A 12,979-nucleotide genomic window follows, 5' to 3' on the forward strand; every position below is an offset into this window, starting at 1 on the left:
AGTCAAGAAATTGAGTGTGTGATTTTGCAAGAAAAAGTGTGGTTTGCTCCAAATAACTAGAGCCGGTTAGCAGTGACAAGTTTATCATCCATTTGGCCCTGGCTAAAGGCACGACTTATGCAGTTACCACGTGACAACTTGCAGGCTTATTGCTACCACAGCACACTTCCCTCAACCCTCACTCATAGCAAGAACAAAGCATCAACACCTAAGGAAAATACACTTGCTATTGTTTTGGCATGGGAACCCCTTTTTTGTAACTCTTCTGCATGGTCAGCTTGTTTACGATGCCCCCAAAGAGCTGGCGAAGATCTGAGGATTGACTTTGGAGGGTCTTGGCAGTGCTACTATATCCTTATTATGAATAAAAATTTTAAACCCAAGCTGATAAACATATTTTTTTCACACTGAATTCATCAGGAATACATTAACATTTTCTAAAAGGTAAAGACAGAAAAAATGAAAGAATTGAAAGGAGAATATTAGGATGTATTTGGCCACTAGGATCTCTGTTTCCATCAGCTCCTGTGTATAAGCCAGAACTTCACCCCATATAACTAATGCACAGGGAATTAGCCTATGGAATAATGATCATTCCTGATGAACAGAATAAGAGCTTGTTCCCGTGTATGCGCAGAGCCATTCATCCTAAGAAAGAAATCTGGAGTGAAAGCGCACAGCATATTTTGCATAGGTTCTGTAAAAGGATCCAGGCAAAACAGGCTTTGCAACATTAGTTATGATCATATATGGAAAAAGCAGTTACTTTCTGGGGTGACATATGGCTGAATTGGTACAATGCCCAGGAATCTCAATGTCCCCCTTAGAAGGGTGAGCCCTGGCTTCATCCTTCACCCACATTGTCAGTGGGATAAACTGCACAGGCAGCTCGTGGACAGGTCACCGGTAAGGAAAATCACATCCACCTGTGCTGAGACCAGAGCTGCTGTTGGGCTCTGGCACTTGGCAAGCGCTAAGGTCCCCTTCTGTGATCAAAAGTTTTTCTAAAGCAAGAAAATTATGAATGGAGCCCAAGCCCATCTGCTTAAGATTCAAGCATGGTGACATTTCGTAGTAAACAACAACAGTGACAATGCTGACAAAAACACAACACGTTTATTGTAAGGGCGATTCCACCTTTAAATGTTGAAAATTTCACCTTGTTCTGATACTCTTCTGTAACCAGTAAACCTATTTCCAACATTCCTAACATGGCCAAGCCAATCAGTTGAGCCTTATTGTGGAAGAGATGGGGAAATATGATCACTTGAATGTGTGATATTCATTCATCCACTCATTCATTTTGCTGACCATTAATTAATTCAATTAACCCTCCTGAGTTCAGCTCTGTGCTAAGCATTAGGGACTCCAGATGATTCTTATCTTCAAGGCATCCAGCCTGGGGAGAAAAACAGACGTACAACTAAGCTGCAGAGGGACACATGCTTTAGTTATGGGGACACCTGGAAGGGAGTGAGAAACTCCTTACAGTTCACCTTGGGTAGCTGGGGAGGACTTGAAACTTCTAAGTGGCCCTGGGAGCCACTGGAGGTGGGAAGGGCCAGTGCCCGTAGGCCTGGGCCTGCCTGGCTGAGGATCCCAGCTGGGCTACTGCCTTGCTGTCTACAAATGATGGAGCCCTTCCAGCCTCAGCTTCCTCACAAGTAAAACGCAGACGGCAATGCCTCCTTCCAGTGATGTTGTGAGGATTCGATGGGAAGTTTCATGAAAGCACTTAGCAGGGTTTCTGGTGAGTGCTCGGAAGGTAGTAGTTTGGTGTTGCTGGGGGAAGGGAAGCCTGGGCTGAGAACAGGTGAGGTGGAAAGTCGCAAGTGGTCTTCAGTCGTCGGAAGGCACTGTTAGATTCACTGTTCACAAAGAACGTTTTGGGACATCTTGGTCTATGGATGAGAAGGAAGGACAGAAGCTGGTGAGTTGTGGGCCGCAGGAGCAGCAGGGAGGATACTGAGGCAGTCCACAGATGCAGCTGTGAGGGTGTCCTGGAGCTGCGGAGAGGGAGAGGAGTGGATTGGAGACGTGTTTGGAAAGTGTTAATAAGGTAGGCAGGACTTAGGGGAGAGAACAAGAGAGAGAGAAGGGGGCAGATTTTCATGAGAGGTGACAGCAACGGCAGTGACTGAGAGGAGCAGTAAAGCCAGGAGCAGGCTGAGGGAAGAGGGAGTGGCTTCTTTCAGAAGAGGCGCCGCCTCCCTAGCAGTGAGCAAATGTGTTTAGGAACATGTTCTTCCTCCCAGTCCAGAGACGGATTGTTGAGATGATTCCTGCTTTCCGGCTCCCCGACACCCGCTGTTCTTTAGATCCGCTCAGCGGCACTTTTTCCTGTGCCATGTGCCCAGATCTGAGCGAGGCTTGGGAAGATGCGAACGGGCTGTAAAATCTGTCCCCAGAACAGGAGAGTAAGAATGCGCGGTGTGGGGCTGAGCTGAGTCCAGGGAGTGCGAGAATTTAGCAGTTGTGTTGTGCCTGGGCGTTTCAGACTGTGCCACAGCCGGGCCTGCCTGTTCGGCAATGTGGCTGAGGAAGGGAGCCAGAGACGCTGCTGCAGGGCTGGCTGTGGGCAGTGGCAGGAAGCAGACAGAGGCTCTTTGGCCACTTCTCTCCCCTGGAGACCCTCCTCCCTCTACTGCCCACTGCTGTGGACAGTTGCATCCTGGGGCTCTCTGTGGCTCTTCCATTAGTACCCTGGGGCTGGCATAAGCGACACGTCCTCTACCTAGGGCATTCAGGTATTCATCGGTACTTGGTGAGCACCTCCTAGTGCCAAGCTCTGTCCTGGTCACAGGAGAGCACTCCTATCCATGTGTGGTCCCTGTCCTCACTGCGCTTTGGGCCGGAGAGGAGCTCACTGTCTGATCCTTTTCCTCAACTGTGGCTTAAGAGGTTTCATCTCTTGCTAGAGCCCTTCCAGGCAGGCAGCAGGTCCTGGTTTGTGAGCAAGGGGTTCCTCCTCCATTTTGGAGCCTCAGCTGCCCTGCCTCCCCAGTAATCTGGTATTCTGGTAGTGCCTCTCTGCGCCCTGGCTTTAAAGGCTAAGAGAAGTTGTATTCTGGAGACCAGCTCCAGGTTCTCCAGCAGAGAGCAAGCTCCAGGGACAGGCAAAGTGTGTGGCTTCAGAGAAGAGGGAGGATCTTGCCATCTCTTTTACAGGTTGGTGCGGCCTTTTTAGCAGCGTTAAACCCCTGACTGCTGTCATCAGTGGTGTGATTTTAGCAGATGCTCCCTCAGTACTTTACAATCAGCCTGCACTGAGCACTTTGTGTGGGGGCGGGGCCTGGTCTGGGGACCAAGTGCTTTACGTTATCTAAGCCTTACCCCTAGATCCTTGGAAGGCAGAGAGCATTTGGGAACATCTGTGCTATGAGCGTGGAAAACTGGGACTCAGGTAAAAAGGCTGGTTCCTGGTTGCACCGTTGTTCATGGGTGAGTGTGGTTTTCGAGCTCTAATATTTGGATTCTGAGTACAGAACATGTTATATTCTGGCCCATGCCCTCTTCCTGAGTTCTTGAGTTTTAATGATTTCATTTTCCACTCTTTTTAGGCACTTTGGTAAAGGAGTGTGAGTTTTGGGGAAGCTCAAGGAAGAGGTACCAGGTAGAGAGAGAGCCAGGGCTGAGTTCATGGGCTAAGTGGAAATGTCTAAATGGAAATGTCTCACAGTCAAGTAGGTTATGGCATGCATCAGGAGTATCTTTTCTCTATAACAGTGATAAGCAACATGCAGTCATTAAGCTTTAGGAATGGAAACATCGATCTAGTAAGCTCAGGAACAAAAACCTCAGTTCAGGTGGTGGAGCCCTCGTTCAAGTTTGAGCAGTCACTGTCTCTCCAGCTGCAGCTGACCCTGCCAGGCTGGGGCTGAGGAACCATCTACCAGCCCAGGACAGACAGAGGCTGACCCAGAGAGATGGCATCTGAGGCCATGTGCATGCAGCTGGTGTCCTGGATTGGGGTTGAGAGAGAGATATAGTCCTCTATCCTTTCCACACATATCCTCAGGAAAGGATCTAGCAGGATGTTCATTTTTCACTATTTTGTGAGTAGTTGGTGGAGGAGGCAATGCCACCGAGAAAGCATTTTGCTACCCTTCCTTCCTGTGTACTGAAGACATTCTGTATATGTGTATTTTACATATAACTCCTAAAAATATGTAGACCGTAAACATTTTTATTTGTCCTGAATTTTACTTTATGCAAAAAAGGCATCATACTTTAAATTCTTAGTGATGAGAGTGAGACACCTGAGATGGCTCTGGTGGAAGATGGTAGGTTGTACCGTACTTGGATTCCAGAAAGTGAGGCCTCCCTGTGTCTATGGGCTGGGAATTGGTGGGGGCTCATTCCACCGGCTGTTGGAGGTGTGTCCTGTGGCTCCTGTAAATTGGAGGTTTCTTGCCATCTCAGGGGCCTGAGCCTTATGTGGTGGAAAGACACCAGCAACAGGGAAGGGATGGTCAGTGGGGACAAGCTAGGTCAGCTTTGTCCTCAGTTCCATCCTCAAGATGGGCGGGGAACTTATTGCACCCAGTAAGTTCTCATCCAGATACTACCTTACCCCTGAGGTTCTATCCTTGGACATATTCTTTTTTTTTTATTTTTATTATTATTTTTTGAGACAGAGGTCTCACTCTGTTGCCCAGGCTGGAGGGCAGTGGCTGGATCTCAGCTCGCTGCAAGCTCCGCCTCCCAGGTTTATGCCATTCTCCTGCCTCAGCCTCCTGAGTAGCTGGGACTACAGGCGCCCGCCACCTCGCCCGGCTAGCTTTTTGTATTTTTTAGTGGAGACGGGGTTTCACTGTGTTAGCCAGGATGGTCTCGATCTGCTCTCGTGATCCACCCGTCTCGGCCTCCCAAAGTGCTGGGATTACAGGCTTGAGCCACCGCGCCCGGCCCTTTTATTTTAATTTAATTTTTATGAATGCATCTTAGTTGTATATATTTATGGGATACATGTGATATTTTGATACAAGCATACAATGTGTAATGATCAAATCATAGTAATTGGGATATCCATCACCTTAAACATTTATCATTTCCTTGTGTTAGGAACATTCAGTTCTACTCTTCTAGTTATTTCGAAATATGCAATAAATTATTGTTAACTATAGTCACCCTCCTGTGCTATGGAACACCCGATCTAATTTCTTCTATCTAATTGTGGTTTTGTACCCCTTAATCAACCCATTTTTAATCCCTCCTTCCTCTCTACCCTTCCCAGCCTCAGCCTCTGGTAGCTGTCATCTATCCTCTACCTCCATGAGGTCGCCTTTATAGCTCCCACACGTGAATGAGAACACGTGATAGCTTTCTTTCTTTTTTTTTATTTTTAATTTTTTTGAGATGGAGTCTTGCTCTGTCTCCCAGGCTGGAGTGAAGTGACGTCATCTCGGCTCACTGCAACCCCTGGGAATATTCTTGTCGTACAAACTCCTGCCACCTTCTGCCACAGCTGACACCTGTAGGATAATTATTCTAGCTTCAGAGGAAAGCGAAATGATGACCAGAGACACCCAGATATTGTTCTCATTGTGAGTGTGGCTTTCAGTCAGTTAACGACAGGGATGTTGAGGGGAAAGAGGAAGTGCATTCCAAAGGCGAGTCGGTGGTGGTGTTTGCTCATGAGGCCTGCACTGCTGCACTGGCCTTTTCTCCGGTCAGATTTTGAGGGGTTGCCACCTCACAGTTGGCCATGAGAGCCAGAACTTCCTGGAGCTGCATCCTTTCTGGCATGGAGACCCTGATGGGTCTGGCAGGCTTTCTCACAGCGGGAATGTCACCGAGGGGTCCTACTCATGGGGTCAGTTAGGGAAGTTCCTCTAGGTGGAACTCTGGGGTGTTTGATCCTCTATATGGACAGATACTGAGTCTAAGTTTAGCTGAAAGTCACTGCTCACATGGACACTGTAGCCTTCCTTAGGCCTGGGCTGTTGGGATTTGGCGTGAACTTGTCCATCACTTAAGATGAGATATGTGGTACTTCAGCCATTGAATTACTTATTTATACAACTTAACAGATTTCCCAGGTGTGGAGAAAAAATTTGCAACTTAGACCAAGGACTTGCAAACTTTATTAGTACCTCTGCAGGTTTTTTGTTTTTGTTTTGGAGATGGAGGCTCATTCTGTCACCCAGGCTGGAATGTAGTGGCACGATCTCAGCTTACGGCAACCTCTGCCTCAGCCTCCTGAATATCTGGGACCACAGGCTCCTGCCAACACATTTGGCTAATTTTTGTATTTTTAGTAGAGATGGTGTTTCACCATATTGGCCAGGCTGGTCTCGAACTCCTGACCTTGTGATCCGCCCGCCTTGGACCTCTGAAGGTTTTTAATCCCTTTGGGGGCAGGCATCATGATCTTCCATCTGTGAATTTCATGCAGCACCTACTAGTGACCAACACTTGCAGGAGGTTCCACCCTGATAGGCACTTTTCCACCCTCGTTAGCCTCACCACAAACCTAGGAGGGATGTACGGTTCTTACCATGTTTCTCCTGTAACTGAAAAATTGATTCTGAGCATGTGACTTGCTCAAGATCCCATGCTGGCAAGTGTCTTGGCTGGCCTCTGGCCTTGGTGCACTCAATCTACCCTTTAAACCACGTGGAAGTCCAGGCAGTCCTGGGGAGGGTTTATGGGATAAGATAACCTGGGAAATTTTCTCCTGGCTTTCATCTTAGACTCAATCTACACAAGTGGCACAGCTCTCCAGGGGAGGGTGGGCCAGTCCCTCTATGCAGCCTCTACAAATGTCCTTATAACCCTCATTGCCAAGAACTCTTTTTTTGATATTGAACTTAAATCCTCCTCACTCAAGGTTAAGCTACAAACTTCTCACTGCATACTAGATGGGGATGAAACTGGTTACAATGCTTTGTGTGTAAATCTACAGTTCTTTGAGTAGACACACACACACACACACACACACACACACTAAACAACCCAATTCCTCTACATGCTTTCCTTGCAATATAATAAAAAGCTCAGAGTTTTGACTTTAGGATTATTTTCTTTTGTTTGGAAAATATTCCCCCAATCAAATCTAACTTAACTTTCGATTTCTTAAAATTAATATTTTTCTAGCTGATACAATTTCTGTATGTATATTTTATGGCAGAAATAGTTAAATTACTGAGTTTTAGAAGTCCTGGCCTATAGACTCTTAAAATTATGAAGTAGATAAACTTCCTAAAGAAATACACACCACATGTAATAAATTCTTGGAAAGGAAGTGTCCATGAGCTTAAGAGTTAGGTGATACTGTCTCCCTGAATGGAAAGGCATTAAGAACTAGGATTTTAAATTTGGAACAATGTTTACATCATAGCAATTTGTACTACATAAGAGGAAAAGCTACAGCACTTGGCTCTATTCTATTTTTATTTCCATTATGGACTACTTTTGTGTGTTTCTATGAGATCCTATTCAGAAAGGAGCCAGAGCTGTGCAAGTCAAAAGATTTCCATTTGGCCAATATCTGAAGTAATGGGCATGGGTGCAGCAGGGTGAAGAGAGGGAGGTGGGTTGGGAGCAGAACCCCCTAGAACCATACAGAGCTGCCCTTGCCTCCTTTTAGCTGCCCTTGCTCCTGCCCCCGGCCCTGGCCTGCATGGTCACAACCTCCTGCAAAATGCAGAAATGTCAGGAAAATGAATGGAAATGCCCATGGTGGGTGGGGACTTCTAGGGGAGGCACTCATTTCTGATTTTGTTCTGCAAGAGAAGGTAAGAAAGCTAAAGCAAGGGAGAGGAGAAAGGGAGACGGGGAGAGAGAGGAATGGAGAGGAAGGAAAGGGGCAGGAGGCAGGGAGCAGCTGTCAGGAGGGAGAAGAAGCAGAAAACACCAGTTCTACCTCCAGGCTGCTAAAAACCTCCTCCGTAGACTCAGTCCCTGTAGGAGCTGGCAGTGTGGCCCCTACTCCTCCCAGTCCCCTTGCACCTGGTCTAGGCAGTGAGGTGGTACTGGGGAGCACAAATGGCCCCACTCCTCAGCTTCCTTTACATTCTCCACTCCCTCCCTCCATGCCCATCCTCAGGGCACCTAGTGAGGACCTCCTGAGCCTGCTCTCCAGTGGGAGCTGTGCCACGCTTGCCTCCCCCTCCAACCTCCGCAGGCCTCAGCAAGCCTTCTCACACAGCAGATGCCCTGGCTCACCTCTCCTCACTAGTTGCCTCTCCTGCCCCCGCTGCCTGGAACCCTGTGCTTTTGCAGCCCAGAAGTGTTGGCGGTTTCCCCAAAAAAACCAAGTAGTGCACATCTTGCTTCCTAAGTCTGGAATAACAAACACGACAATCACTACTCCACCTCACACCCGTGCCAGGCATGGGCTCAGCCCTTGACACGCACAGCCCTACCAGGTGGGCACCAGGATTGTCTCTGCTTTCCAGAGCTTACACTGAAGCTTGGAGAGACTAGCCGATTTAAGGGGAGGCTGGCTGGCCTGTGCAGGAAGGTGTAATAGACAAGGAAAGGGACACAGAAAAAGAATGAATATAAATCTAGCACCCACTAACTATCAGGCTATGCTACACGTGAGCGTTACTTCCGGATCTAAGATGCTGTGATTTGAATGCCAAGCAGTCATATTTTTTCTAGAACAGAGATTTTTGATCACTGTTTAGTCAGAAGAGAGACATTTCATCTTCCGCAGACTTTATTTTCTTGCTATTTAAGCCACGGCATTTTCTGGTTTGATAAAGTAAAGGGAGTCTCTCTCACCTGCCCCTTTTCCTGTTGTCAATCTTCTTTTTGGTTCCTTTGCTTGCAGCTGTTGTCTGCCTTTGAGTCACACAGAACCACTTGCAGGAAGAACTCTAGAGAATTTGGGAAGAAAGGGGGAGAGGACAGACAAAAGGTGCATTTTTTTTTTTCAAGAAGCAGGAAAATGTAAGGAAAATAGAAGGTGTTCTTAAGTGTGTCGGCTGCTGCCTGACACAGGTAACATTTCTTTAGATGGCTTCGCTTCCCCTCCCTCATGCCTAGCCAGTTCTTCATCATTTTTTAACATCTCTTTGGGGACAGAGACATGAAAGTGAACCGCAGGTCAAAGGCAAGAATTAGGGGTTCTGGGGCCCTTTGTCGGACGGCCTTGCTGCTCCTTTGTGCCCATGCCTTCCCGGGAGCTGGTACAGTGGCTCAGCGCTCCAGCCACATCAGCCTCTCCTGAATGACAGCATCACACCTTCCTCCATCCCATTTACATTTCAAACTGCCACCCGCCTGCTCTTGATTAATTATTTAGTAACCCTGGCCACTTGTGAGCCTTTCGGAGCTCACGTTTCACGTCAAAGGTCCAATCCTTTTTTATCCAAATCTTCTTTCCCTGAATCCATGTGTAGTTTTCTGCATGAAATGCTATAATATCCCTTTTGCAGCCTCAACACCCAAGGTATTGGCCTCCCTTCTTTGTGGTGGAAACTTCTGGACATTCAGCCACTGGGCATTCACAAGACTGGAGTCTACCTGCCTGGTTCCTTCCCTACCTACTTCTGACTTTGGTCAACTCTATTATTATTATTATTGTTATTATTATTACTATTATTTTTAAGACAGTCTCACTCTGTTGCCCAGGCTAGAGTGCAGTGATGTGATCATAGCTCACCACAGCCTTGAACTCCTAGGTTCACACGATCCTGCTGTCTCAGCCTCCTGAGTAGCTGGGACTACAGGTGCATACTACTGCACCCGGCTTAACTCTATTTTAAAATAAGTAGATAAAGGAGTCTGGAAGGCACAGCCACAGGCTCTCTTCTGTTTTTAATTATTGATGGAATCTGTGTGAAGAAGTGGGAGAGATGTGGGCTTTAGAATTCGGGAGCATTTCAGTGTGTCCCTGGCTCTGGCACTTCTTTGCTGTGTGAGATAATGGGTAAGTTACATACTCTGAACCTTACTTTCTTTACCTCTACAGCGGGTATGGGAATACAGAGGCAGCAGGGGTGTCAAGAGGGATTCATGAAGGAGTAGCAAGAACAATACATGCTGAGTTCTCACCGTGAGGATTTGATGACTCTCTCAAACAGTGCAAGTCAGATAATCCACACAGGATCAGTCCTCAAGAACAGTCAGGAAGGCCGGGCATGGTGGCTCACGCTTGTAATCCCAGCACTTTGGGAGTCTGAGGTGGGTGGCTCACTTGAGCCCAGGAGTTCGAGACCAGACTGGCCAACATGACAAAACCCCGTCTCTATGAAAAGTACAAAAATTAGCCGAGCATTGTGGTGGGCACCTGTATTCACAGCTACTCAGGAGACTGAGGCTGGAGAATCACTTGAACCCAGGAAACAGAGGTTGCAGTGAACTGAGATTGTGCCACTGCACTGCAGCCTGGGCGACAGAGTGAGGCCCTGTTGCAAACAAACAAACAAACAAACTAAAAAAACAGTTAGGTAGTTTATACCATGACACCTTTACCCTGTGTAAAATTCTTACAAATACTGATGTGAACTAGTATGAAAATTCCATGCTAAATAGTAACTTTTCAATTTGTATCTTCTCAGCTTTGGAATTCTATTTCTTACACTAATTAGTTGTGTGACTTTAGAAAACCGATTTCATTTTTATGGGCCTCTGTTTCATCATCTGTAAAATGGTCCCCACTAAATCTACCTCTGAAAAGTGTGAAAAAATGAAAGAGGTAAGGTAGGTTAATACCTGGCACATAATAAGCATTCAACAAATGGTCTTGCTTTTTTGACATCACGGTTATTTAATATCTGTTCATACATAAGCTTTTATCAATTCTGAAAAAAAACAAAAACAAAAACAAAGGAATGTTCATATTTTTCCATTTTGTTACCAAAAATATGATTAGATTTTAAAGAAAACAGACCACATCTTTCACCACATGAGAATAAGGAATCTACTCTTTTTTGGCAAGAAAAAAAAAAGCCATAAACACAACTGACGTTAATTCTCTGTGCATATTGCATCTTGCCTCCCTGCTTTACAGTTTTCGGAAACCAAGCGTCCATCTGTCTCTAAAGACCTATTCTAGGTTCTAGAAAAGAAAACACCGTCTAGATCTGTTGATGCTGTCGATTTGGCTGACTTAAGGCCCTTGGGTGACTTCCTCTGCTGGCGCGTGCGTGAGGCCGGGATGCTGATTTATGGCTGCCTCTGTTCCGCAGGTTAACCCAGTCACAGGTCACTCCGCTCTGTTAATTGCATCCTAAACCTTCCTCGGCTCTTCGGCAGCGAAATCGCAGCAGAGGAGATGGCGCAGCTTGGTGCGCATTGCTCATTTGTGCCCACATGAAAAGAACTGCCAGGATGCCCAGGACACCAGCTCCCTGGCTTCTGCGGTGCTTGGGCAGTCCTGAATCCGCCCAAGAGCTGTGGATCTGAGTCCACTGGCTGCATAGCCGGCTGCCGGCTCCATGGAGGGGCCTGTGCCGGAGAACACTCACATGTTGACTTCTTTCTTCAGTCTAGGCCCTTCTTGGCCCCCTCAGTTATTCATTCTACATAATACACCTCTTATTGCAGTTCAAATGTCTCATGGAAGAGGCATTGAAGAGAGAGTGGATGCCTGTGTTTGTTGGCTGTAGGTAGCATTTACCACTCCGGAGGTAGTAAAAGAACAAAAGGAGAATTTGCATCTATTTCTCCTATTCAAGGGAAAAGCAATTAAATCACCAAAGTCAGATTCTCGAGTAATTGCTGGGCCCTCGGAGGGGCAGGCAACGTGAAGTGTGAAGCCCCAGATCTCTGTCTTGGTGGGGCGGACATTGCCTGTTGGGGACTCCAAGCAAAGGCGGGGCCAGGGAAGGCAGCCTGCAGGGAGAAGCCCAGAGCCTCTTGCCAGCCTCCCATCCCAGCTGCTATCCATGCACTTGTGTAGCTTCCCGGCTGTCCTGGGGCCAGGCAAGAGGTAGCAGGGCTCCAGCTACAGAAGTTATAGGAGGCGACTCTCAGAGCCTTGATTTCCTCCATTTGAAATACTGAGAACAGTGTCTTCCATGCCTGCTTGCTTGCTTTCTTTCTTTCTTTCTTTCTTTTCTTTCTTTCTTTCCTTCCTTCCTTCTTCCTTCCTTCCTTCCTCCTTCCTTCCTTCCTTCCTTCCTTCCTTCTTTCTTTCTTTCTTTCTTCTTTCTTTCTTCTTTCTTTCTTTCTTTTTCTTTCTTTCTTTCTTTCTTTTTGAGATGGAGTCTCGCTCTGTCACCCAGCCTGGAGTGCAATGGCCGGATCTCAGCTCACTGCAAGCTCTGCCTCCAGCGTTTACGCCATTCTCCTGCCTCGGCCTCCCGAGTAGCTGGGACTACAGGCACCCGCCACCTCGCCCGGCTAGTTTTTCATATTTTTTAGTAGAGACGGGGTTTCACTGTGTTAGTCAGGATGATTTCGATCTCCTGACATCGTGATCCTCCCGTCTTGGCCTCCCAAAGTGCTGGGATTACAGGCTTGATCCAAAGCACCCGGCCCTATGCCTACTTTCTAAAAGCTGTTATGAAGATTACGTAGACTCATACCTGTGAAGGCTGGTGAAAGAATAAAGCAGCCGAAACACAAAAAGTGTTAAAAAAAAAAAAAAAAAAAAAAAACTTCCCTTCCAACTCATTAGTAGATGAGTTCGAATTCCAAGCATGCCGGACAACAGCAGTCATAGCAGAGGGGTGAGGGCCCCAGCCCTTACCAGGTGACTGACCTCCCATCAGTCAGGAGGACAATGGCATGTGGCAGTGCTGAGCACCACCTGGCTGGGATCAGTTCTCCTGCCTTCCTTTCTCCTTCTCCGGCCTGGGTCGGTAGCACGGGCCGGAGAGCCAGCAGGCTGTCTTTCCCAGTGTGCAGACGCAGAGGAGCTGTCTGAACATGCAGAGCGGCTGCTGCCAACGCGGCTCGGGATCAGGAGCTGCCCTGCACCCAGTGATCTCTGCAAATCAGTGCTCACCCAGAAGGAAAACCAATTTACATTGGGTGAGTAACAGAGAATGCCAACTTCGTGTTAGGAGATGAAGTTCTT

General features: G+C 47.2%; 1 long non-coding RNA gene across 1 annotated transcript; it reads left to right on the forward strand.

The window, feature by feature from the left end:
* The first annotated feature begins 282 nt into the window (after positions 1-282).
* Positions 283-11,662, forward strand: LOC117062970. The gene is made up of 4 exons (XR_004428647.1): positions 283-1,930; positions 3,561-3,683; positions 8,783-8,952; positions 11,145-11,662. It is a non-coding gene; the product is annotated as an uncharacterized LOC117062970 (long non-coding RNA).
* Positions 11,663-12,979: the final 1,317 nt, after the last annotated feature.

The sequence above is a fragment of the Trachypithecus francoisi genome, unplaced genomic scaffold (genome assembly GCF_009764315.1).
Source record: "Trachypithecus francoisi isolate TF-2019V2 unplaced genomic scaffold, Tfra_2.0 Lachesis_group17, whole genome shotgun sequence".
Taxonomy (NCBI): domain Eukaryota; kingdom Metazoa; phylum Chordata; class Mammalia; order Primates; family Cercopithecidae; genus Trachypithecus; species Trachypithecus francoisi.